Source organism: Vicugna pacos, chromosome 7 (genome assembly GCF_048564905.1).
Source record: "Vicugna pacos chromosome 7, VicPac4, whole genome shotgun sequence".
NCBI classification, from domain to species: domain Eukaryota; kingdom Metazoa; phylum Chordata; class Mammalia; order Artiodactyla; family Camelidae; genus Vicugna; species Vicugna pacos.
In genome coordinates this window covers 80,348,218-80,367,412 of record NC_132993.1, presented here as the reverse complement: position 1 = coordinate 80,367,412, position 19,195 = coordinate 80,348,218, and the positions used below count along the sequence as shown (strand labels likewise).

Sequence of the window (19,195 nt, the reverse complement as noted above, 5' to 3'; positions counted from 1 at the left end):
GCCAGAGGAAGCCCAGAGCGGATGGAGCCCAGTTAGTGACATGGAGCTGAAGAGGCTGGAGAGGCCAAATCATGAAAAGCCTTGAAGGCCACGGAAAGGTGTTTGGATTCTATTATAACTGAAATGGGAAGCCCCTGGAGGGTGCTCAAGCAGGACCGCGACATAATTTCATTTCTGTTTTTAGAAAGATCAGCCCGGCCAGTGTGTGGAGAATGAATGGTAGAGGTGCAAGAGCTGAGAGCCCGGAGTCTGCCCCGCAGCCCATGGCCGGGCCCGGCAGGGCCTCGGGGAGAGTCATCCCCCCAGCGCGGCAGGGCCCTCGGCCTGAGGGGGGCGGGCTGGGAGAAAACAGGTGGTGTGGAAGTGGGCTTTTTTTTTTTTTTACTCTGAAGATAAACGGAGAAATGGGGCCACAGATGGACACGGTTTCTGTCTGGGCTGCTTCTGAATTATTGCTATGGGATGTTTATATGATAATCATCTCAAAGAGGCAGGAAAGAATGATGAGCTGAAGGTGCCTCTAGGAGCAGAGCAGAGGAGCTGAGACTCGGGGCGCAGTGGAGCAGGCGCAGCTCTTTCTCTGTAACAGGAGGTGAGGGAAAGTAAAGAACAGGGGTACAGGTGCTGCAGACAGGCTCGGCTGTTTCTTCCTTTAACTGCATCCGTATTTCCTCAATGAAATATGATTCACACAGCAATTCAGTGAGGGAGCTGGGATTCAGAGGAAAGAAACTGTCTAGATAGATGAAGGGAACAATATACACAAACAGATCCAAATGCACACTATAGTGTGTAATAAAGGTGGCATTTCAAATGGAGGGTGGCGGAGGGAAGCAGGGAGGATAATGCAATGAACGGTACTGGGACAACTGGTGAGCCACCCGGAAAACAAAAAGTGGGACCCATTCTCCTCACACCAGTGTAAAGTGTAAGTGGGCCAAGGATTTAAATGATAAAATGAAATCACAAAGGACCAGGAAAAAAAATCTCACAAAAAATTTTGTTTTATAAGTTTAGAACAGGAAAGGCATAAAGTATTATATAACACTCAAGTCATAAAGTAACTCTGTTATATTTTACTACTGCAAACAATTTCTACATTGTGAAATCTTCTATAAGCAAAGTAAAAAGATAAAGATTAATTGAGGAAAATATTTGCAATTCAAAGGTAAGAGATAACTTCCCTATATAAAAAGTTACTTTAGGATCAACAACCATAAGAAAAATGGGCAAAAAATATGACTTGCCACAGAAAGGGAAATACAAGTGGTTCTGACATGCTCAACCCTAGACTGGGGCACCCTTGTTTTAACCCATCAGATTGATAACAGCATGTCTTTCAGGGCCAGCAAACTAAAGCCCCCTTGGCCTGCTTTGACGTACGGTCTGTGGCTAAAAATGGTGTTATGTTTTTGAAGGGTTATAAACAAAACAAAACCAAGAAGAATATGCAATGGAGAATGTATGTGGCCCACAAGTCTAAAATGTGCACTTTCTGCCCCGTACAGAAAAAGCGTGTCCCTCCCAGCTGTAGACAAACAAACATACTCATTCACTGCAGGGGAAGTGTGAACTGGAAATACTGAATAAGGAACGATAAAACCCAATACTCTTTACCTACTGATATGGGGGAGGGGGGCAAAGATACTGTTAAAGCGGAAAAAACAAAATATAGAACACTGAACCTTGTATGCTATGAACTACACAAAAAGATGAGAAAAAAAGGATTATTTAGAAGCTTACTTGTTTATAAATCTGAAAGGCTATATAACAAATGGTAACACAGGGTTGCCTATGAGGATGGAAATGAAGTCACTGGTGGAAAGACGTGAGATTATGGCTTTTTTGCTAATTACCACTTTGATTTTTGTATTATGTGAACATGTAACTTGTTTTTAAAACTAGTCATAAAATAAATGAATAACATAAGCTGGTTTCTTTCCTGCACTCACTTGGCAAAAGTGCCATTAACGACTTTCTTGGCACCTTAAGGAACTGGAGGACTGAACCTGAATTTTAATTGAAATATGACTTCTCCACGTATGTGTATGTTTACGTTTTCCCCCTTCAAATAACAAGATAGGGATCCTTGAATTCTAACTTGTTTGGCTTATTTGGTTCCTCAATTATGTTCCACCTTTTACAGTTCAAAAAAATCTTTTAAATTACACAATCCCCCTACCCCTTTTTGGGTAACATTACATCCCCATGACTTACTTATTTTATAACTGGAAGTGTGGAAGTGAGTACCTTTTGACCCTCTCCATCCATTCTGCTTCCCAACCCCTATCCTGGCAACGACCAACCTGTTCTCTGTATTGATAAGCTTGGTTTTCTTTCTTCTCCTCTTTTTAGATTCCACACATAAGTGAAATGATATGGTATTTGTATTTCTCTGTCTGACTCATTTCACTTAGCATAACGCTCTCAAGGTCCATCCATGTCATAAATGGCAAGATTTCATTTTTAATGGCTGAATAATATTCCACTGTATATATGTGCCACATTTTCTTTATCCATTCATCTACTGATGGACTAAGGTTGCTTCCATGTCTTGGCTACTGTAAATAATGCTGCAATGGACATGGTGTATATATCTTTTTGAGTTACTGTTTTCATTTTCTTTGGGTTAATGCCCAGAAGTGGAGCTACTAGATCATATAGTAGCTCTGTTTCAAAAGTGGTGTCCTAGAATAAAAGAATCTACTTCGTTATGGGTGGGCTTCAAGTTTTCAACCTTACTGGTTTTCTCTGCGTCATCCAGAAACCAGACACCTACACCATACTCACAATGTTGATTTAAATTATAAATTACCTGGCTTTTCCTTCCTCTCTCCCTCCCTCCCTTTGTCCTCCCCTTCCTCCATTAACAAATATATTGAGTGTCCACCTTATTATGTAAGGGACAGTTCTAGATGCTGGGGATACGGACTTGAATTCCACAGGCCTAGATCCCTGCCCTCATATGTTCAGTTAACAGGTACCCATACAATATTAAGTTTCCTATTGCTGCTATAACAAATACCACACATTTATAGGGGCTTAAGACAAAGTTTATCATCTTACAGTTCGTGTTGTCAGAAGTCCAAAATGAATCTTAAGGGGCTAAAATCATGGTGTCAGCAGGGCGGGCCCCTTCTGGAGGCTCGGGAAGAACCTGTGTGAGCGGCTTCCCTGGGCTCCTGGCTGTGTCACTGCAACCTCTACTTCTGTGGTCATCCAGCCTTCTCCCCTCCTGCAGTCCAGCCTTGCTCAGCCTCCCTCTTATAAGGAGACTCGTGATTACATTTATCTGACAAGGATAATCCAGAAAAATCATCCTCAAATCCACCTGCAAAGTCCCCTTTGCTGCAGAAGGTAATATTCACAGATTATGGGGACCAGGACATGAGTATCTTGTCGGGCCACTGTTCAGCCTGCACCACACAGGAGGAAGTGGGTCGAGGTGCTTCAGACCCCAAATCTCCAACCCAAACTCTAAGCTCTCCATTTTAAACTTTATGAAAATTTCTAAGAAACTTCAATCTAGTTGTCCAATACTCAATAATAAATACTACCAAGTAAGATATCAAACACTCCTTGCCTACTAATAAAACAAATAAAAAAAAAACCCAATGATCTTTGTATTTCCAGAACTCATTATTACCTTTTTTAGACTTTCATAATAAAGACGCTCATTATTAGACTTTAGTTTAATCAAACTATAAGCTGGTAAAAGTTCTTACTGAGAGATTCCTTGTAAATAAAGAAGCATCTGCCTCCCCTCCAATCTGTATGGTGCATTAAAGGTTATGATCATGAAAGTTCAGTTTCTATCAAATCATTACAAACCATTACTAAGCATAAGTAGGTACAGGGTCAATACCTGCTCGATAAAGGAAGTTAGTATAAAATGAACAATTTTAGAAGAGTTAGAATATGCTTGACCAAGAAAGCAAGACACACAATTCTATTTTTAAAGGGATCTGAGACTATTTAGGTTAATTATCAGGCACAGATAGTATCACTGGCATATTTTCCCAACCATTTAAAGAACAGGTATTAATACTGTTTAATGTTTCACAGCATACGGAAAGTCTCCAAATTCTTTTTTGGGAGCTAGTTTAACATTGACGCAAAGTTCCCAACAAAGACAGACTAAAGGAAAAACAGACTGACCAACCTATTGTGTAAATATGGTGTGAACATTCTGAATAAAACTGACACAACACTGTAAACTGACTATATCTCAATTAAAAAAAAATCTGAGTAAAAAATGTTAGAATCCAGCACGTTAAAAGAATAAGCCAAAGTGATCAGGTGGGATTCAACCAAGAATGCAAGGATGGCTTTCTTTTTTAGAAGTCAGTGTAAGTCTTCATATTAATAGATGACAAAACTCATCGGTTATCTCTACATGACTGGAATGATATTTGATAGAAATCAAAGTCCACTGCTTGTGATTTCAGACCAAAGGAATCTACTGAAAAATTACTATAAACAAGAGATTTCAAAGGGAAATGATTATATAATCAATATGTTATGTAAAAAAAAAATTTCTTTTCAAATAACCAGTCAGAATATATAATGGAAGAAAAGACTCATTTGACAACAAGACTCAGCAAGAGTACATGACTAAGCATGAAATGACATGAACTATGTAAGATACACATGAAGACAATTTAATAATGATACTTAGGTAACATAAAGGGTGACGTGAATAAATGAAAGTAGACCCTGTTCTCGGGACAAGAAGATTATATATTGGTAAAGGCACAAAACTCTGATAATAAAAAATGCCCATTAATTTCTAATATATAAAAACTTCTTCACAGTAAAACATTTTTGACCCCTGATTGAGTCAAAAGATTAAGCACCTGCCTTAGATCATCTGATCTATCTCCTAATGACCCTTAAATTTATGAAGGTAATCTCTGGTGTTGAAAACTGGCTTTAACTTTTTCTTTAAAGGCACGTTGATTTACATACAATAAAATCACCCTTTTACTGAGTTTTGATCAATGTATACAGTCACGTTACCACCACCACAACCAAGACACAGAACATTTCCAGCACCCCCACAGGGTTTCCTCTTACCCCTCCGCAGTCAGTCTCCTCCCCTCACCCCATCCAGAGGCAGCCACTGATCTGGTTTCAGTTTTTATGGTTCTGCCTTTTCCAGAACGTTACATGAATGGATCATATTTACATCAGAATGTAAAGGCTACCTTTTGTGCCTGTTCTTTCAACTAGCTAAGGCTTTAGAGATATATTTGTATTGCAACACGTAGCAGTAGCACATGCATCTCGCTCTCTCTTTTTTTAATTGTTGGCTAGTATTCTGTTATCTGGAGGTAGCATAATTTAACCATTCACATTTATTTGGACTGTTTCCATTTTTTAAATTTTATGAATAAAGAAGCTACAAACGTGTGTGTACAGGTCTCTGTATACATATATGTCCTCATTTCTCTTGGATGAATACCTAGGAGTGGGATTGCTAACTTGTAATGGTCAGTACGCGTTTAAACGCTTTTCAAAGTGGCTGCACCTTTCTGCATATCCACCAGGTATGAGGTTTACAGTTGTTCCACATCCTAGTAGTCACAGCCATGGTCTTTTAATTTTAGGCAGTCTATTGGACGTGTAGTGATATTACACTGTGGGTTTAATTTGCATTCTCCTAATGACTAATCATGCTGGGCATCTTTTAATGTGGTTATTTGCCATCTATGTCTTTGGAGTTCAAATCTTTTACTCATTTTTTAAAAAACTGGGTTTTTAAGTGAGTTTTAAGAGTTCTTTACATATTGTGGAATCAAATCCTTTACCAGAGACATATTTTGAAAATATTTTCTCCCAGTCTGTGGTTTATGTTTCCACTTTCTTAACACGTTTTTTGAAGAACAGAAGCTTTTAATTTTGACGAAGTCCAATTTTCAATTTTTTCTTTACGTTTCATGCTTTTTAGGTCCTAATGTTCGACAAATTTTAAATGACAAAGAAGCCACTTCACTTTGAATATTTATGAACAAAATCTTAATATTTAGTTATTAATTATTAAAAAGAGAAAACTGAAGTCAGTCCAGGAGAAACATAATAAGTCGTAAGTGACACCCTAAACTCTTAGAAGGGCCTCCTTCATCTGAAGGTATGCAATCAGCTCAAAAGGAGAAACAATCAAAGTCAGAAAGTCCCTGAGGCAGTGTCTTCCTTCTAAAACATAATATATAATATATAATATTATAACTTAATATTTTCCAATTACCCAAACTGCACTGAGTAAGAATACAAAATTATAATAAAGACTGAACTAAAGAAAATCATATTGTTTTAAGGGTACAGTTGAAAACTGCTTAAAGATGGCTTAACAATTTGCCTTGTCTACATAATAAAATTTATTTTTATGACTTGCCAGACATGCTGTCAGACATCAAAGCACAGACTCTTAAAATCATGGGGGGGCTCAAACTACTTATCTCCTTGGGTCTCAGGCTGTTTGCAAAAACTACGGTTAGGATGAATAAAACAGCACTTGTAAGATGTTTAAATACACAAAGTATGTGTAACGTAAACATTTAGGCATCTTTTCAGAAGAGCCTACTTTCATATGCGGCATATATTCAGCCACCAGTCAGTATAAAATTAGTATCAGCAGCACAAAGGTAAAGCCCTCACCGCAGTTAAAACTAATTAAAAATTCCCAGAACTCAGGAGGAAGTCATGGCTAAGCTGAGGCTTGAAAGACAAAGCATCAGCAGACCGGGGACCCTGTGGGTGGCGGTGAGAGACGAAGCTGTAAGAAGGGAAAAGGGCCAGAAACAGAAGTTTACATACCAGCAATTTAGATTTTTTTTATCCATAGAGCAAAGAGAGCCACCAGGAGTTTTTAAGTGAGAGACTAAGACTCAGAAGGTAGGAAGCGCAGGTGGAAGGCTAGAGGGCAACCATGACTTGAGTCTGGAGGAGGGAGAAGACGGGGATGGATCGGAGACAAGAAAAAAGCGCCAACCAAATCTGGGGATAGATTAGATGTGCTGGGTGAAGGGACAGTTCAAGCCAAACTACTCAACTTCCTGGCTCACGTGGATGTGAGTAAGGAAAGGAAGAGGAACAGGCAGCCTTTTTAGGGGGATGGGAGGTGAAAAGAGCTGGTGCAAAGAAATGATGGAAATCCATACTGGTCTTTTAATAGATCAGAATATTTTAAAAGGAGAATGTAAGGAAAGCCTAAGTATAAGCAGTTTTCTTACCCCAGTCCCAGAGGTTTGACTACCACGCTATGACTTGACTTCAGCAACGCTGAGAAATAAGTAACAGGGCGGAACCTGCAAGGCGGAAGAGAAAAGAACTGATTAACTACTATTTACAGCTATTTTAACATTTGTCTTTGAACCCTAAATGTGCTTTTAAAATAAGATTATGTAGTTCAGAAAAACATTTAATAAAAGAAATAAAAGTATAAAACAAAAGAAAAACAGAAAAACATTGAATACTTATTAATGGTAAAGAATATACATTTTGCTTCTATATTCCTATGCTGACTCTGGCAAGATATATAATAATCTTTTGCATTCTGAACCACATGAATGTTTTAAATTTGAAAATTCAATACATGCTATTTATTAAACTTACCAGCTACAAAATTGGAAGAAGTGATATTCAAAGCTTGAATGCTTAAGAGATCTAATAAAAAGTATAATTTATGTAATTTACACCTGCTTTAGATTCTACTGCATCTGAGCTATAAATTAGGTGTTTATATACTTTGTTATTTTCAGTTTCTCTTGTTGATATATTTATAAACCTGACATTGTCTATGAAAACTGTGCTGATTTTAAAAAGTGGAACCAGAAAAAAAAATAATTGAATTAACCATGCCTGAATGATCCAACATTTAAAAATGAATAGGGTATTTGATTAACTGAACAAGCCTTATATCAAACTACGTATTAGGAGAAATACTGACAAAAAGTTTCACAGTAAACAGTGATTAGCAAACAAAATCTTTTAAAAGAATCTAAGTATGGCCTCTGGTTTACATGAAGACATCTGTTAAATTCCTGTTTTGGATGCAAGTTTCATTAACTTAGCACTCTTTGCACAGTGGCTTCCCTGGTCTTCGGTTTGCTTTTGGATTTCCTTTGTTTTTTCTTTTTCCCCCCTATACTCATTTTCTGAGTCAACATACATTTATTAAGAGTTAGATACTGTGCTAGGCTTTGGGAGGAGGTGGTGGGTGGGTACACAGATGAGCAAGTCAGAATCCCTGACTTTAAGATCTTACAGTCCAGGACAAAGATGTGGGGGAGGAGGTTATTAAGTTGTAACCCACAAGTTCTCCTTCTAAACCCCTTTCCACTTGAGTCACACTTGCTTTTTCTACCTTGCTTTGTTGACTTCATATCTGCGATGTTTAACCCTATCATCCTGGAGATGTAGAGCAGTTTACCTATCAAATCTTGTAATTAAAGACATTACAGCTGTTTAGAATTCTTCAATATTATAATGGATAACCATTTATTTCTACATTTAAAATGCTTTTCATGAGGTAGATTTTAAGGAATGAAAATGAATGAATTGTTTAAGGTTTATCAGACATACTGTCCGAATGCTTTTCAAAAGTCTGTTCACAACATTCCTATTAGCAACAGGCATTATTAAAAAAAAAAAAAAAAGCCCTGCTAATTATATACTGGAAAGAAGATTTCATTATTTCTAACTACATCTCTGATTACATGATGAGGGTGAATATTTTTTCCACGTATTTATTTATTTTGGGAATTCATATCCTTTACTAACCTGGCAATAGTATATCATATTACATTTTTGATATTTTCAAGTCGCTACTGGCTAGGCTCTCCTTTCTCCTGCTTTCCCAGTCCACTGTAGCAGGTTTCTTCTGTTGCTGGGTAGATCTGCTTCTCACAACGGATCAGGAGAGGTCATAGACTCTACGCTGTTGGCATTTTAATGGACATACTTTACTTCAGGGTTCATGGGCAAGAATAGGTTGACAGGTAGGTAGGATCTTTCTTCAAATATCAAAATGAGGAGAGTCTTCCCTGGGACACTAACTCTTACACTAGAACTCCTAGTCCTCAGGCTGAGAGTATAAAGAGGTTTTTTTGAAAGCAGATTTTCAAAATTAGCAGGGTAACCAACGTGCTGTAATCTTTGTCTGGGTTGAGTGAGTGGGCTGGATAGCCAGTTAGCTCTTAATATGTCCTCCTTTAATTAATACCATGTCCTTTCAACTCTCTGCGCTCTGTTCCTACTGACTCGAGTCTAAAGTCTCTTCAGGACTCTATGGAGAAAAACAGACTCCACATGCAGCCTCCCTCATGGGTATGCTGGGCTGGGGCTTCCTCCACTCTGGTTCACCCATCAGCGCCATCTGTTTTCTGTCTCCTGGAAAGTCTCTGCTTTGCTGATGGTCACTCCATCTGTTCCCATTCTCAGTTATGAATTTACAAATTTCTGCCTGTAAAATTTTTTCCCCTCTGTCATTTCACAGGGAGTTGGGGCTACAGAGGAACAGGGCACATTAATTTATTCTATTGGCTTTCACAGTAAATGAGTTACAATCCAGAGCTGACTTGACTTGGAATCTCCAAATATTTCAAATTTAGAAATTATGAAAATCTCTATTAAACACATCTAATTAAAATTAGCCTAAGTTTTTTTTGTACGGCAAAGAAAACCATCGACAAAACAAAAAAGACAACCCACAGAATTGGAGAAAATACTTGCAAATGACGACCAGTAAGAGACTAATATACAACATATATAAATAGCTCACACAACTCAACATCAAGCAAACAACCTGATTAAAAAATGGGCAGAAGAACTGAATAGACATTTTTCCAAAGAGGACATGTAGATGGCCAACAGGCACATGAAAAGATGCTCAACGTCACTAATCAACAAGGAAATGCAAATCAAAACCACAATGATATTACCTCACACCTGTCAGAATGGCTAGCATCAAAACGAACACAAATAATAAATGTTGGCGAGGATGTGGAGAAAAGGAAACACTCGTACACCACTGATGGGAATGTAAACTGGTGCAGCCACTGTGGAAAACAATATGGAAGTTTCTCAAAAAAGTAAAATTAGAACTACCATATGACCCAGCAATTCCACTGGATATATATCTGAAAAAAATGAAAACACTAATTCAAAAAGATACATACACCCCAATGTTCACACAACATTATTTACAACAGCCAAGATATAGAAGCAACCTAAGTGTCCATCAACAGATGAATGGATAAAGATGTGGTGTGTGTGTGTGTGTGTGTGTGTGTGTGTGTGTATATATATATATATATGAATTCACAATATGAATATATGTGAATATATAGGAATACTACTCAGTCATAAAAAAGGAACAACATGGATGGACTTGGGAGGGTATTACGCAAAGTGAAGTAAGTTGGACAGAGAAAGACAAATACTGTATGATATCACTTATATGTGGAATCTAAAAAAATACAACTAGAGAATATAACAAAAAAGAAGCAGACTCACAGATATTGAAAACTAGTGGTTACCAGTGGAGAAAGGGAAGCAAAAAGGGACAAGATAGGGGTAGGAAAATAAGAGGTACAAACTATTATGTATAAAATAAGCTACAAGGATGTATTATACAACATGGGGAATATAGTAAATATTTTACAATAATTATAAAGGGAGTATAACCTTTAAAAATTATGAATCACTATACTGCACACCTGTAACTTATATAATAATTTCAATAAATTAAATTAAATTAAATTAAATTTCAATTTAAAAACTTAGCCTGCATTTTAAAGAATACAATTTATTCGGTACTAGTTATAAGAATAAATCAGTTTTCTGATGTTGACTGAAGAAAAATGTACCAGCTAAAGTTGTCAGTTATATTTTATTCGGGGAACCTTACTGAGGATGACAGCACAGGAGATGGCCTCTCAAAGGGCTCTGAGGAACTGTTCCAGAGGTAAGGGAGGAGCCAGGGTAAATAGGAGCTTTTGCTGGGAAAAAACAACAAAAACCCTGCCAATCACAAAAAACAGACACCTCAAGTTAATGATTTTAGTGCTTTTCTATGTATGGGAAGATGCAAGAGTCTGGGCTGTTGAAATTAACTCCTTAGATATGCATCTCAACTCTCTAGGGCCAGTATCTAGTTCTTCTCCATCCGGAATTCCAGAATCCCCCTCAGGGCACACGGTGGCTGATGGCTTCCTGACCTTCGCTGTTTACTGCAATGACAGGCAACATTCTTTTGTCTGCACTGATACACGTGATCAAAGAATCGTCTATAAGGAAGAAATTAGGATTAGGCAGTAACTGGCATAAAAAGGAGTGGGAGTGAGGCACAAGGCGGAGAGAAGCGAAGGGAGAGCCAGCAGTGTTCACTGCCACAGAGAAGGGTTGAAATGATTTATTTTTAACGTCTTCTTTATAGCACTGGGACAGGTTAGCTGGAACTCAAAATTTATAAGGGAACATATCAATCGGTCATGGCCCTGCAAATTAAGTACTGAAACTGTTTTAACAAACCAGGAACTTAAGGCTAACGATTAACTACAGCAACAAAGAAAATCCCCTTTGTGCCAACTAACCTTTACTGCAGCTCTTTAGATCACCTGCTGAGTTTCTTTGCCGAAGAGTGGTTAAATAGCCAATTCTTTTTAAGGAATAACAAGGTGCTGCTAAAAAACCGGAAAGAAAGAAAATACAAACTAATAACCTTTGAAATTCTGACTTGCTATGCATGGCACCATGCACTCTCCAGCCAGGTCACCCTCTTAGTACGCCCTACAAGATGCTCACTGTCAAGGACGGCACAGCAGATATATAGGAAATGTCACTTTTTAAATTAAAAACCTCCTCTGACAATGAATTCAAGAAATATATTATCTCAGCTTATATTTAATGACAACTTGAATATTATCGGTTAAATTCTCCTTTGCAAATTTGTTTATTACAGGTTCACCTCCAAGGGCTATCCTGAATGCTGCTGAGTACTTCTATTCTTACCATTAGTGTGAGTCACCCGCCATGCACGTGGGGGACCTGAGCTCCCCCTCCCTCAGCAATTTGTCATGATCATAAAAGTAACGTGCTCATCATACATAACAGAGAGAGTAAAGAGAAGAGGGGAAAAGTCACTTGTGTGTTCCTATCACCTAGTGTTAGTATTTTTCAACGTTTATCTTCTTCTAAGGACTATCTTAAACAAAACATTCAGTCATATGGTTCAAGAAGCTGGGAAAAAAATTACAGGGAAAGCAGAAAAGAAGAGAAAAAAGGAGATATAAAAAATCACAATGCCTGGAGATGGGACTGCAGCATTGGAGGAAAATAAATAATATTTTCATTTTCATTTATTGAGTGTTTATGTCAGATACTTTTTCAACTACTTGATTATATCATGAGACTCTCAAAAGATTTCATAACTATTACCCACATTTTACAGGTGAGAAAATTGAGCCACACAGAGCATTAAAAAAGCAAACAAACAAAAAACAAATGTCCCAAATCACTGTTGCAGTGGAGCCAGGATTTTAAAAAATCCAGACCCTAAGTGTTTACCACCTAAACTTTACTACCACTATGAAAGAAAATACTAAGACTGACCTTTTTACAAGGCTTGGGGCACAGACAGTTTTAGTTGCAATTTCTTTTAAACATAAAAAGATCACTCTCATGGGTAGCAGAGAAAAGCAAACCAAGTCATTTTATTTGGATAATAAGTCGGTGGTACTAAAAGAGCGATAATCATCCCCCAAAAAGTCATATTACAATGGCATTTATGAACACAGAAATTTCGTAACATACAAACACCAGAATTTCACCTTTTAATAAAGGAATAATCCACTAGAATTAAATGTGCTTTATCCCAGAAATGTAACAATGGCTTAATATTAAGAATGTTATAAAATAATATAATCACGTGGTTGGGCCCAATGAGGAAAGCCATATAATTAACACAAAAGAAAAGAAAAGACACTAGAAAGGATTCAATATTCCTGATAAAAATTTTTCTGAGTTAAACACCAGAGGCTGATCATTAGCGTACATCAGTGGAATGGCAGTGTATATATGTATTTCTAATGAAATGCTTCACACACAAGTTTGAGAGCCATTTTTGTACAGGAGCCACACTAAACTTCTTTGTATTAAAGATTATATATATATAAACATACATATTAAAAAAAATATATATACACATATGCCACTAACGCAAGCACCTTTCATGTGCAGGGAATGCACATTAGAGAGAACATGGTAGTGGGAGGTAGAAAAATAGCTCTGAATTCTCTTTTCTGGGTTTTAATATTTTGTCTACAGTTGCCAATGAACTAAGCGAAAAATCTTCCTCATAATTTTGGGCTTATCTAGAGCCCACTTGCCCAGAGATTTCAAAACACTGGTTGATAATAAGAGCACAGCACACAAATTATCATCAGAAAGGAGACAGCTACTGTTCAAAGAAACTCACCCCATTTTTCTCTTGGCTACATTAATTTATGAATCATGTAGGTAAGCTGCACTGTGAGCCAAGAAAGTTAATACTGAATTGTAGCCTGTTACTACTGTTAATTCTCTTTTTCACGGAAAGGCAAAAGTGTATATGAAAAGCACAAAATTCTAAGTTTAAATTACAGGAAAGATAATGTGACTTTACAAATTGGGGGGCAGGGGTGGGGAGAAAGACTCAGGAGTTCCCTGAAAATCATGAAAACATCCTATAGCACCTGGTTATTCCTTCCTAAGACTGACTACTGATAAATCTTAATTTGAGATTTGATCATATCTTAAAATTTAAAATGACAGTGATTTGTAGAGCCATAAAAATAGTTTTAGTTCATGACCAGACAACTGGCTACATCAAAAACATACAGGTCTGCATTAAAAAAAAAAAAACCAACACTCCAAAGAAACAAAAAAACTTTACATTAAAAGAAAAATAACCTGAAGGGAAGATTCTCTCAGGTGTTTTTAAGCAGGAATTCAGATTAGAATAATCTGGAAAGCTTCTTAAAAATGTTATTTATCCATGACCCATGCAGGAAGATCTCGACTCACTGGTCTAAATGCGGACAGTGTATATATATTTTGTAAAAAGCTACCTAGGTAATTCTAACTGCATCCTGGTTAAGCACCATCACTCTATGTATCTCGAAAGTCGGACCCTACGAAATTGCCCACATGAGCTTTCTTTTTTTATACACAAAAATAGCAATTTCATATGATTCATCTAATAGAAAGTGGCCAAGGATTAAAAACAGCTAACATTTACTGAAAGTATGACATTGTACCAGGCACTAAGTTCTTTATACTTGTTGAAAGTCTGATAACACCAAGCCACAGATGGGCAAAAACATACCTAGATTTTGTATATGGAGGTAAGTGGGACAGAGAAGATGGACTTGAGAAAGAAGGAGTGAGTCTGGGATGATGCTACAGGGCAAATGATTGTTCTGTTTGGGATAAAGACCACTGCGGCTACAGACAGATTGATGGTGGCAGGAGAAGAGACGGGAGAACATTCAATTAAAACAAGTCCCACATTTAGCAACCATCTATGGGGTCAAGAAAGGGCCACCCTACTCAGTCGTTTCCAACATGCCTTTAACAGTAAGAACATGGACTGAAAAGCATGCCCTATTACTCTATGGGAGAGAAAGGGGAGGAGGTGTGTGTGCAGGGGAGAGAGCAAGTGATCTGAGAGTGCTCTCTCTTCAAGGGGTTTACTGGGTACAGCCATGGCTCATCAGGAATGGTTGGGAACCTCAGGCTGAGCAGCAGCTCCATGCACAAACAAACCTCCAGTCTTTTCAAACCGCATCACTAAAACCCAATCATACCTTTAAAATAAAATCACTAAACATGCGTACCTGAATTCAAACCAGTAGTCAGAAGTAAAGTTGTAATATCTCATTATCATTTAAGGCTACAGGCTTCAGCTAATATAGAGGACAATCTGATGATTAAAGAGATACAACATCTGGAAGGTGCAGGCTCCAGACAAAGAGAGATTTTCCTGGGGAAGACCTCACCCAATACAACATCCTTCGGTGTACTAGTCTATTTCTTCCAATTGTACATGTGGTGTGATTTTAACAAGTTACTTTCATTTTTACCTAAAAGTTTCGCTGCAAGATATTTTTTAAAGTCAGATAAATATAAAATTCAACTGAAGAACCACAGAAGGAAGTCTTAAATATAATCCAGTCCTCCCATTTTCCATATGAGGAAACAAGGGCTCAAAAAGAGTTAAGTCACTTTTAAGAAATTCACCAGAAAGTTGTGGCAGAGTTAAAACTGGAATTGAGCCAGGATGGGACGATCCAGCAGATTCTACTTATCTGTGCCAGTGTAGTTAGACTGGATGTGAAGTCACTATGTACTCGAAATGACTTCTGAAGCAAATATTCCTTACCCCCTCTCAATTTTTTTGCTCTACCCCCGAGTTCAGGGTTCAGTTCAAGGGATGGGCTGAGAACGTTTGTTGAGGTCTCCACATTCACCAATCCATCATCCTGGAGGACTGAGTTCAGCTAATGGAGTCTGAGTTGAAGCAATCTCCTTAGGGACTGGCTTCAATGTGCTCTAGTGGTTTTATGTTATGCCAGGTGTTCAAAAACATGGTCTTGGTTACACAGTGACAGGTGCTGAACGAAGACAGAGACTTGTGACGAGAGGCTCTTGAAAAACAAGGCATTCTAGTTGCCAGACAATTGGCTGCTGCTCATAAATCACCTTTTTTCCTTTTTGGGTTCTTGCTGTCGTCAAGAATCAGAAGTGGCCTCACAGAGAATCGTAACTAACCAAATCAGTGAAATTCGACTCTAAAGGTTTGAAGGGAAAAAAAATTAAAGCTCTTATATGCTACTTTTCAGATTTCATATTGAGAAACAGCCAGCATGAACAGATGAAGCCTAGATTTATTTAATTCCAGCAGACTAAATTCTCAGGCTTATATATAGTTGTCATGCTCATAAATCCAAGAAGTAGTCAGAAGCAAGAGAATTCAGGTAGTTCTAAACTTTGAATTGTCAGTTATATTTCAATGGATAGGATGCAACTATGACGTACAAAGCATGGGAACAAATTTAAGATATCAGAATAGGGGTTATGATCCTGCCACCCCAAAAAGCTATGTGCAGAACTGAAATACCAAAGGGACTGATACAAACCCCCTTATTATTAATCCTGCCTGCCTTTTATATAAGTACACCATATCACAATAAAAGGTGAAATCAGTTTAACATGGCTCACTTAAAGTTCTTCAGATTCCATATTGCTCTTGGGTTAAAATTTAAATTCCTTAATACCATCTCCCTACATTATCTGTCCCTTTTCTACTCTTCTTGCCTAAACCTTAAATATTTCAATCCTGATGCTTTCTCAATTGCTACTAATGAAGTATGTGGAGATATTTTGGGGGAGATTTGGATTGCATGACAACAAAGTAAAATGAATTTGTAGGTATTTGAACAGTGTGGTACCAAGGAAGGTAGCAGACCCAGTAGGGACTAGCATGACATATTAATGACTTGAATAAAGAAATAAAAGGTATACTTGAAGTGAGTTCACAATAATCACAACATGTTCAGGATGCTATGTTTAGACCCACATCTTTCTTTAATAGGAATACTGAAGTGGAGTTGCAGTATGAAGAAAACAATTAAGGAAGAGGAAAAGAAAAACTCTGGCTATCAAAAGTTTGTCTAACTACTGTGTTAGTCTACCTAATTTTTAGAATTTTATTTTATAACAGTTTTACTGAGGTATAACATAATAAACAGTTTGCTCCATTATAATCCCTCCCTTCCACCCACCCCCCATACCTCAATCTGCTTTCTGTAACTATGAATTTATGTACTCTATGTGGCTTCTTCTGCTCACCGTAATTTTGAGATGCATCCCTGCTGCTGCTTGTATCGACAGCTCGTTTCTTTTATTGCTGCACAGTATTGTATTGTATGGATACATTACAATTTGTTTATCCACTTACCTGTTGATGGACACGTGAGTTCAGTTTTTGACACCTGCTGACAAAGGTGCAAAAGGCAATGCAGTAAAGAACAGTCTGTCGACAATGACACTAGAACAATTAGATATTCACGTGCCAAAAAATGAACTGAAGATCCACATCTTCCAACATATACAAAAATTAAGTCAAAATGGACCATTTGTAAATATAAAACCGAAAACTACAAAACTCCAAGAAGAAAGCCTAGGGTTAGGCATGTGACCTTGAGTTAGGCAATTTTCTTCGATATAATACCAAAAGAAAAATCCACAGAAGTACAAATACTAACTTGCACTACATCAAAAGCTAGGTTTTTTCCCCCCCGTCTGGATCATTTGGATTAGTGCTAGTTTTTGTTCTGTTGTTTAAAAATGTTTCTTGTATGTTTAGAAGTAAAACATGCTTGTGAAGACTGTAACAGACTATTGTTCGAATTGCTGGAGTTGGTTCTGCTCTGGAAAGTAGTGGGGGTTTTTTTCCTTTTCTTTTTTTGGGAAGAAGAAGTATGTATGGAGTTTGTTTTTATTCTTTTTTTAAACCATTGGACAGCCCTTATGGGGAAGGACAGACTGATTCCACTCTCCACTTTCTAGATTTAGTCTAGGAAAAAAAAGTTCCCACCTGGTGCTGAAGGAGTACACAAAACGCTGTAACACTGTCCTTTTTGAAAGCTGCCTTTCCCCCCACCCTAGAGAAGGTCCAGGAGTTGATGAAACTCACAGAAGTTGGTGGAACCTGACCTGCCTCTTTTTTAGGATGCCCTCTGTATGTGGCTTTCAAAGGAATTTGTTTGCCATTTGCTAATCTTTTTAAAGTAATTTCTAACTTCTTTCACTGATAAAAGAAGAAAACTGTCACATTTTTTGAAACACACTAGATAGATACAGTTAATAATTTTTTAAAAAACTTCCTTGTCAAACAGAAAATGGAAGGATAAGCCACAGACTGGGAGAAAATTTTTAGAATTTAGAACTTAAATTACTGAGGAAAAGAGAAAGAAAGACAGATTTTGGCTTACTGGCAGGATCTCAGAAATGGGATGAACTGTGTGTGAGCTCTCATCAAAGAACTCAAACCGAGAAAGAAAGGGAGGTAGGTGGTGGAGACGGAGCTGATTAAATTTAAACTCCTCACTCTATCGATACATATTTTAGCTACTTCTAAGATGACCAATTTAATGCATATTTGGTATCATATTAAATCAACGGCAAAGGAAGTCCTTGATTTATAAAACTTGGATAAAAATCTTTTAGTTGAAATATTTTTGCTTAATAGGGTGATGTAAATGTGTATGTAAAGGTAAAGAATGCTGTCTAAACAGAGCCTCTTCTGTGAAGCATTCCCCGTCTTCCAACTGCTCTCTCGGTCTAGGTGGCTAATTCCTCAGTGTTTCCAGAACCTTTTGGACAAAACTCCTCCAAGTGCTTCTCATCACATTAATTATTGAGAGCTTTCAATAGGAAAGAGTTTCTTTACCAGTTCTGTACTCCCACCACCTAGGACAGGATCTAGCAAACAACTAGTACATACGTAACACATTTGAAAAAGAAATTAAGCTCTTGAAAATGTCTTTGGAGAATACATAATCAGTACTGATTCTGAGACATTCCCCTAGGAAGAACAGGAACCCCAGTTAAGAACTGCTGATTGAGGAGATGGGCAGGGAAAGGAGAGCCAGCAAAGGAGACATACCAGATGACTGCTCCCACATCTGGTAACGCTTTATTGTATTACCTGGAATTACAATGTATTATGCATGACGGACAAATGGAACACTGGTCTCAGAGGCTAAGTTAGCTTTTATGAGATGAATGTTGAAAAAAAAAAACCTGAAAAACTAAAATGGAATTGTCAGAGATAATTCTGCTGAGCTGAACTGATACTTCATGTAATTTTCTTAATAAATTAATACAACCATGAAAATGTTATGTAACATTTGACTACAAAGAAATTCAATCTCCTGATAATAAGGTCATTTACTAAAATCACCACAGTCAAGTTGCAAACCTCTATAAAACTTTTTTGCTTCTTACCTTATATATTATGAGGTTTGGGAGCTTGAGGGACATTGAATGTACCTCCATTCTTATATCCAACACGATAGGTTTATTTATGTAAGCTATATTTATAGTGATTGAACAATTTTTACAGATTAACTGAGGATGTGAATATCCCAGT

General features: G+C 37.5%; 1 protein-coding gene across 2 annotated transcripts in view; it reads right to left on the bottom strand.

Moving 5' to 3' along the window:
* The window catches only part of RALA (RAS like proto-oncogene A), a 59,316-nt gene that overhangs the window by 20,431 nt on the left and 19,690 nt on the right, over positions 1-19,195 (bottom strand). Inside the window, exon 2 of one of the 2 annotated variants that reach the window (XM_015234581.3) lies at positions 7,233-7,307. The exons of the other annotated variant lie outside the window; for it this stretch is intronic. The gene's annotated coding sequence lies outside the window, so the exon portion shown is untranslated. The remainder of the gene's footprint in view (positions 1-7,232; positions 7,308-19,195) is intronic. 2 annotated transcript variants of the gene reach the window in all.